Source organism: Manis javanica, chromosome 7 (assembly GCF_040802235.1).
Source record: "Manis javanica isolate MJ-LG chromosome 7, MJ_LKY, whole genome shotgun sequence".
Taxonomy (NCBI): domain Eukaryota; kingdom Metazoa; phylum Chordata; class Mammalia; order Pholidota; family Manidae; genus Manis; species Manis javanica.
Window position 1 is genome coordinate 41,272,314 of NC_133162.1, and position 7,065 is coordinate 41,279,378.

General features: G+C 47.0%; 1 protein-coding gene across 5 annotated transcripts in view; it reads right to left on the minus strand.

The window, feature by feature from the left end:
* The window catches only part of KAT6B (lysine acetyltransferase 6B), a 162,988-nt gene extending 156,205 nt beyond the window's left edge, over positions 1–6,783 (minus strand). The window contains exons 1-2 of one of the 5 annotated variants that reach the window (XM_073240797.1): positions 6,531–6,783; positions 5,410–5,563 (exon numbers count right to left, since the gene is read on the minus strand). The gene's annotated coding sequence lies outside the window, so the exon portion shown is untranslated. Of the gene's footprint in view, positions 1–5,409; positions 5,780–6,530 lie in introns of those variants that run through there. The other 4 variants (XM_073240798.1, XM_037013267.2, XM_073240799.1 and 1 more) reach the window with 4 other exon arrangements.
* Between the last annotated feature and the right edge of the window lie 282 nt (positions 6,784–7,065).

A 7,065-nucleotide genomic window follows, 5' to 3' on the forward strand; every position in this document is an offset into this window, starting at 1 on the left:
TTGTGTACTGACCTCTCTCTACTAGACTAAAATTCTTAAGAAGAGGATTCATATCTGATTCATCTTTGTATGCCCCAAGATTTCTAGGACCATAACTTGAACATGACAGGGGCTCAATGCCTGTTTGTTATATGAATGCACCAGTGAATGAAGGAAACGGATCCATCAGCAGAAGGCACAGAGCTAAGAATAAGTTATCAAACAAAGGGGACACCAAGTTCATGTGCATTCCTGGAGTGGGTATGTGTTGAAGAGGATAAGAAATAAAGTTGACAGATGAAGGAACAGGAAGCCACTGCAGGACTAGTGACACAATACAGCACAGTGGAGTGCACCACACACATTCACAAATTTGCTGAATGGTTGAATCACTGGCAATAGTATCCATCCAATATAGGCAGGAGGGAAGGATGACTGAAGGAACAAAGTAAAGCAACCAGTATTTCATCTCTCCCAAATAAGCCTTGTTCAACTTACATATTTATGAGTTGAACTCAGCAGCAAGCCCAGAGCAGGCACTCAATAAATGTTAGTTGAATTGAATATTTAATTTCCCATCTTTTTAGAATAATACCAAGTTCTTTCTCACTACTCATTAACATAGTTTTCAATTCATAAGCTAATAATGTTTTCCAAGGATTTCTAAGAGGCCAAATCATGATGAAAATTATCATTTCAACTAATACATATTATATTAATTGAAAGTTTAATTTTTCATGTCATGCTCTCCTAGTTGACAATATCCTTGTTATGTCATTAAACTATAATTGTGTAAATCTGCTTCAACAAACAATAACTGAACCATCAATAAACTATTATGGCTTCCATAATCCCTAGCAAAGATTAGTTTCAACATCATCATAAATTAGTCGAGATATGCCCTAAATCTCCTGGTGAAGCCCATGAATTAGGTTTGCACAGTCATCCCTGCATTTTTATGTGCTCAATAGTTTCAGTCTCTAAACTTTAATCACACTGTTAGGAACCTCACAGGAAATTTGATCCCTCATAAAACAGAGGATTTTGGAGACAAGATGAAAAGTCATTTGTAGTCATCAGGCCTTTGGAGCCAGGGTACACTGATTACAAATGATGATATTATAACTAAGTACTTTCACTTACGAAATAATCAACAAAGTTTAGAATGTCCTTTTTTGGCACTTAAAAATTCCTATTCAGTCCTAGGGTTCTTCCTAATGAAAAACTAGCTTTAGCCAGGTTTTAATAACAAAGACTAAGAACAACATATTAAAAAAAAAAATCTGACATCTGAATTTTTAAGATTATTTTGAAAATACAGATCATTTCAGAATTCTGCATTAACTTTATCACAGATGTCTTCAAACAAGATATCCAGTATTGCTAGAAAACCAATTAGGGTTTCCCTTTAAGAATCTAAAGAAAATTAAAGATCTATTTTTTTAAGTGAACATTAGTACACACAGACATTTGCATATAGTTTCAAGGCTTTACAGAACCTCTTTTGCCCATGCAAGGGCCTCTCCAAGCTCTACTGGCTACTCTACTTAGTTTATCATACATAGAGCGGTCGATAATCTTATCCAGTTTTACAATAGTTAGCTGTGTGTGCTTTAATTAGAACATATTACCTTAAAAGTAAGAAAGTTATTCTCATTCATTTTGGATATTAGCAACCTTGTATCACAAGGAGGTGTGCTGTGACTGGACATACCTAGAGAGTTCAGGGTTCAAGTCCCCACTCTGCCAGCTACCTAAACTGTGGGATATGGGACATGTTACTTAATCAGTCTAAGTCTAGGTTTTCTCATCTGTAAAAATGAGAATATATCCCTGTTTGCAGAACTGTTAAGCAGATGATTAAGATAACAAATATGAAAGAACCAAGAATGGTGGCAGACACATAGCAAGAACACAATAAAATGTTAGTTCATAAAAGAAAAAGAGCAATACAGTCGGCTGGAGACCTGTAAAATCGAATCTGGCTGAACTTCTGTCTATATGACCATTTTCTCCTAAGAAACAGGGGAAGTCAGCACCTGGCTCTTAGTTACAGCTGCAGACAAGTAAAAATTCAAGACAGAACAGAAGAAAGTGAAGTAAAGCAAAAGTAGCTTTCTAATGGTGAGAATAGGGTCAAGAAAAGTGTATTTTACTCATAATCTTACATCTTTTAAAGTCAATAAAGGCTTTTGGAAGATTAATACTGCCTAGAATTATCTTCTTGACCCGAGGGTAGGAAAAGAGTCTTAAAACAAAACCATAAAGAAAAGACCAATAAATTTGATCCCATTAAAATTAAGAACTTCTGTTCATTAAAAGACACCATAAAGAGAGTGAAAAGGCAGACCACAGATGGAAAGGCGGCACTGGCAACATATACACGACAAGGATTTGTATTCAGAGTAAAAAAAGAACTTCTAAATAGCAACAAAAGACACAAGGCCCAATTAAAAAGTAAAAAAAAATAGGTGGCAGACTTGAACAGTAATTTTAGAAGTGAGGAAATCCACATAGCCAAAAATTATAGGAAAAATTGTTCAACCTGATTACCAATCAGGTAAATGCAAAGTTTACCAGATTAGCTACTTTGAAAGGCTAACAAGACAGAATTGGAGAGAATGAAAACCAATGGGAGCTCTCATATACCATGGAGAGAGTATAATAGCCAGATATAACACTCTGGCAAAGTTTGACTGCTACCTAGTAAAGCTGAGAACAAGCATACCCTGACTAGGGCAGCCGTACAACTCATCATGGAATCCATCTTTAGATTAATACTAATTGAGAATTAAAGGTGTTACATTAATAATCACACTAAGACGTAAGCTGAGATAAATGGTCACCCTGCCTGTGAACAAGCAATTCCATTCCTGATTTTACACCTTAGAGAAACTTGTACATATTTGCACCAGATGACAGGTTTGGGAACACTCCTAGCAGTTTTGTCCACAATTTCTCCAACTGAAAACAACTCAAATATCCAGCAACAGTGGAATGGTGATACAAAAATTTCATAAGACTGTGGAAGTCCTATAAAAAAGTGCTTCATGGTGCTTTGGAGATGCAAATTAAAGCATTATTGGGAAGAAATTCTTCTTCATCACACTTTTTCCATCCATGCATCTTACTATGCTGCAAGCAAAGACTGATCGCTATAGCTCACATATTCCTACTTTCATAAAACTATTTCCTTTCCTGTCACTTCATACAAATACATTCATGCATATGCATGTGGAAAACTGAAGGTATTTTGTAGAGATAACCACCTGAGAGGCTAAAAAGTCACCTGTCAGGAATCCAGGCATAAATAATAAAGGCAGATCAGTTAGTTAAGTCTTCTAACTGGTATGTGAAAGTCCATGGAAGTTTCTTAAGTACATTAATATTACTTATCAAACATCAGATACCTTCCAATACTCACACTATTTCACCTTTCATTCATATTAATCCTTAAGACTGGCAGTTTCCACCCTATCTTCACAAACAGTGCATGAGATGAACATTTGGTGTAACAACAATAACACAACATCCACTCAATGACACAATGAACCCTGGGTATGGCTAGTAGGCAAAACTTCTACTGACCATGTCACCACCACCAACCATCATTCCCCTAAGTTCCTCTTTTAATGTTAAAGCCTTTCTCTGTCTCTATTTTTTTTTTAAACCATCACTTCACCTCCCCAACACTCAACCATAAGTAGAAGTTGTCAGGTAAGAATCTTATCTTTTACTGAAAGATGCGATATTATCCTTTCCTTCTTAATAATGTAAAAAGATTGCCCCAATTCACTTTTGATACATGTATAAAAGAGTAGTAATAGGAATATTTTATTTCAGCGCTATTCCAGGAAACCAAGGGTACACAAGTTAAGACAGGAGAATGCACTTTACCTACAGCTGTAAAAAAAAAAAAAAAACAATAAAAAAATTCATCTTTTTTGGAGCACCACAGAACTAACAAACTAACACTATCCCAACATAACTAATTCCCATTTCTACTTCCACCTCCTGTCCATATACAAAGAGTCTTCAGGTACTCCACCTTGAATTCCCTGGTACCTCCCAGTCAAACACACTTGGTTCATTGGTTCTCTTTTCCTACTTTCCACATCTGCAATTATCATTACCACTTCACAACCTCGGTCCAATTCTCTCTGTAACATCTCAATACCCTCTCCAAATTGCTGGGCTTCAACTCCTTGGTGGGGCATAGGAGACAATTTTGTAATCTAGCCGTTCCCCTGCCTTGCCCCTTGTCTCCCACCACTTCCTGCACCCTGCCCACATCAAAGTACTTACAAATTCAAAATCACACAATATCCTTTCCAAATAAAGGACCAAAACCTCTCTTCCTAAGACAAATAACCTGCTCTCCCCATCTCTGGGCCCACCTTCAAGACTTCAGCTCAAATTTCACCCAAGCATATCAAACAACCCTGTCCCCCATCTTAATGCCTTTCTTTGTCCCATCCCCAGTCCTGGTGGAATCCACCAAATCACATTCACCCAGATCTACTGCCCAGCCCCACCCATCTTTCTTCACACCTACTGCCTTTTCCCCGTCCTTCTGAAACCCCATCCCCATGAGATTTTCTAGAGCAGACATCTATTAAAAGTTGTTAGCCTCCCTTCACATTTAAATCTGCTGTTTTATCCTTCAGAGTCTCTTCCAAGCATATCCATCCCATCTTCCCATGTCTTTCTTATTGCTTTATATACCCCACAGCTAGCAAACCTTTCGATTCCAACACGCCAATTCACCCATATTATACCTTCTTCCCACTACAGCAATTGTACCTCTCCTCACACTGCCCCAATCCAATATCTTCTCTGCTTTGCTCTCAACTCTACACCACATCCACCACACCCAAACCCATTCTTACTCTGCCCCCAGATAACAGCAATCTACTCTTCCGCAGCACTTCACCTGCCCTCACCTACCCCTGGGACCCCTTCCAAATTTCCAACATTGCCTTCTCCTTACTCTCCCTCCTGCACCCGGTTGCACACCTCCATATCCCATCCCATCCACCCCCTCATCAGTCCTTCCCAGATACTCGCTGGCCCCACGCCTTTCCTGCCAGAAAACTACCATGTCACTCCTACTCAGAAAATCCCTCCAAGCCCCCGCCTTCCGACCACCCGAGCCACGCCCCACCCCTGTATTGCCCCTCCCCTCCACCTCAAGCCCCGCCCCTTGCCCTGGAGGCCCGTCGAGGGGCGGAGCCTATCCCTCCTCCCCTTTCTCCCGCCCCCTGCCGTCACGCTCACGGGCAGCCTGACCCCGAGCGGCCCCGCGGTGACCCTCGCGCAGAGGCCTGTGGGAGGGGCATCACAAGCCCCCGAACCCCCCCCCCCCGCCACCTTCCGCCCCCCTCCCGCCCAGTCTCCTCCCCCTGGGAACGCGAGGGGTGGATGACAGACCTGGCCGCGCGCCACCGCCGTCGCGCCTGCCGGGGGCGCTGCCACTGCCTGAGAAAAAAGCTGCTGCTGCCGCCTGAAGGAGGTGCCGTCGCCTCCGCCACCGCTGCCGCCGCCGCCAGGGGTAGGAGCTAAGCCGCCGCCATTTTGTGTCCCCCTGTTGTTGTCGTTGACATGAATCCGACATGACACTGATTACAGCCCAATGGAGTCTCATTAAACCCGAGCCGCGGCCCCGCCCCGGCACTGCTCCATTGGACGAGAACGCTGACACTTAGGGCCATCCGTTGGCCTACGGCTCTGTCCGTCACCCACACACTAACCACTCTGCAGCCCATTGGGGCAGGTTCCTGCCGGTCATCTCGCCTCCGCAAAGACACACCTCTCGACCCATCATTCCCACCCCCCATTCCAGAACCACCCCTAGGGTGGGTCCACTGCCAGTACCAATCAAAGGACCGCTGGGCCCGCCTCTTCTGGGCACCTATTGGCCCAGGCCGTTTTCTCTCTCCCAGACGCCGCGCCATCTCTACTTCCACGTACCCGCCCCCTCTACCTCTAGAAATGGATTGGGTCTAGCCGCTGGAGAAGCGCTTGGCCTTATTGGCCGCAACAACGCCAATCAGAGGGCCTTTTCTCTCTCCCCTCACCCACTCAACCCCAAATCCCCTAGCCCGCAGCTAAAGTTTGTGTGAGAGCTGATCGCTGGCGACGGCCGCAGGATTTAGGGGTGGGCGCGGGCGGGAGCGCGCGGGCGGGCACGCGAAGTTAAAATTCGAGGTTCACAGTCGCCAGCTCCCGCGGTGGAGCGCGCGGACGGGCGCGCCGCCCGGAGCGTTCCATCCCGCCCCCTCCTCCACCCTCTCGTCCCGTCCCGGGCGACTACTCGCCCGCCCCCTGGCTTGCATCCTAACCCCCCACAACACCCATACCCTGCCAGCCCCAGGCCGGGTGCAGGCAGAACGTTGTCGCTGCAGCCTCCTCGCAATCTCATGCCCAGAGGGAGCAAGACCGTACCCGCCGGGCGTGCACCCCCCCAACCCCCCGCAGCTCCACACTCGCCCGTGTCTGCAAGCACGTGCACCGTTCGCCGCTGCCTCCAGCCACCCGGGTCCCCGGCTAACCTCGCCTGCAGCCCGGCCAATCGCTTGCTGCCCTTTGTTGCTGCAGCCTGGGTCTCCCCGCTGCCTTCTCAGCCTCCGCCTCGTCCTTTGCCAGCCGCCCGGGTCCGCAGCGCCGCGCTCCCCCCGCCTGGGACCCACCGCCGCCGCCTCCTTCTCCTCCTCCGCCTCCTCCTCCTCGGCTCCGGGCTGCAGCGCACAGAGCCCGAGGCAGCGCCGCCCAGCCCCGCTCCCCCCGCGCCGCCAGCTAGCCCGCCCGGCCCGGCCGGGGGCGCAGCCTGGACCCCGCCCGCCCTAGACCCCGCCCCGGGGGTACCTGCCTCCGCCCTGGGGGGCTCCGCTCACCGCCCTCTGGGGAGGGCGGGGATGCCGGTGTCCGCGGGAGGATGGGGACGCCTGGGCCGTTTGGGGCGGGGAGTGTGCCCGCCAGGGCTGGGACTGAGAGGTGAGGTCCTCGCCAACGCGCCCCCCCTCCCGGTGCTGTGGGCCCCAAACTTCGTCCTCCTCCCGTGCTTTGCACCCTCGGGCGATCACGGCA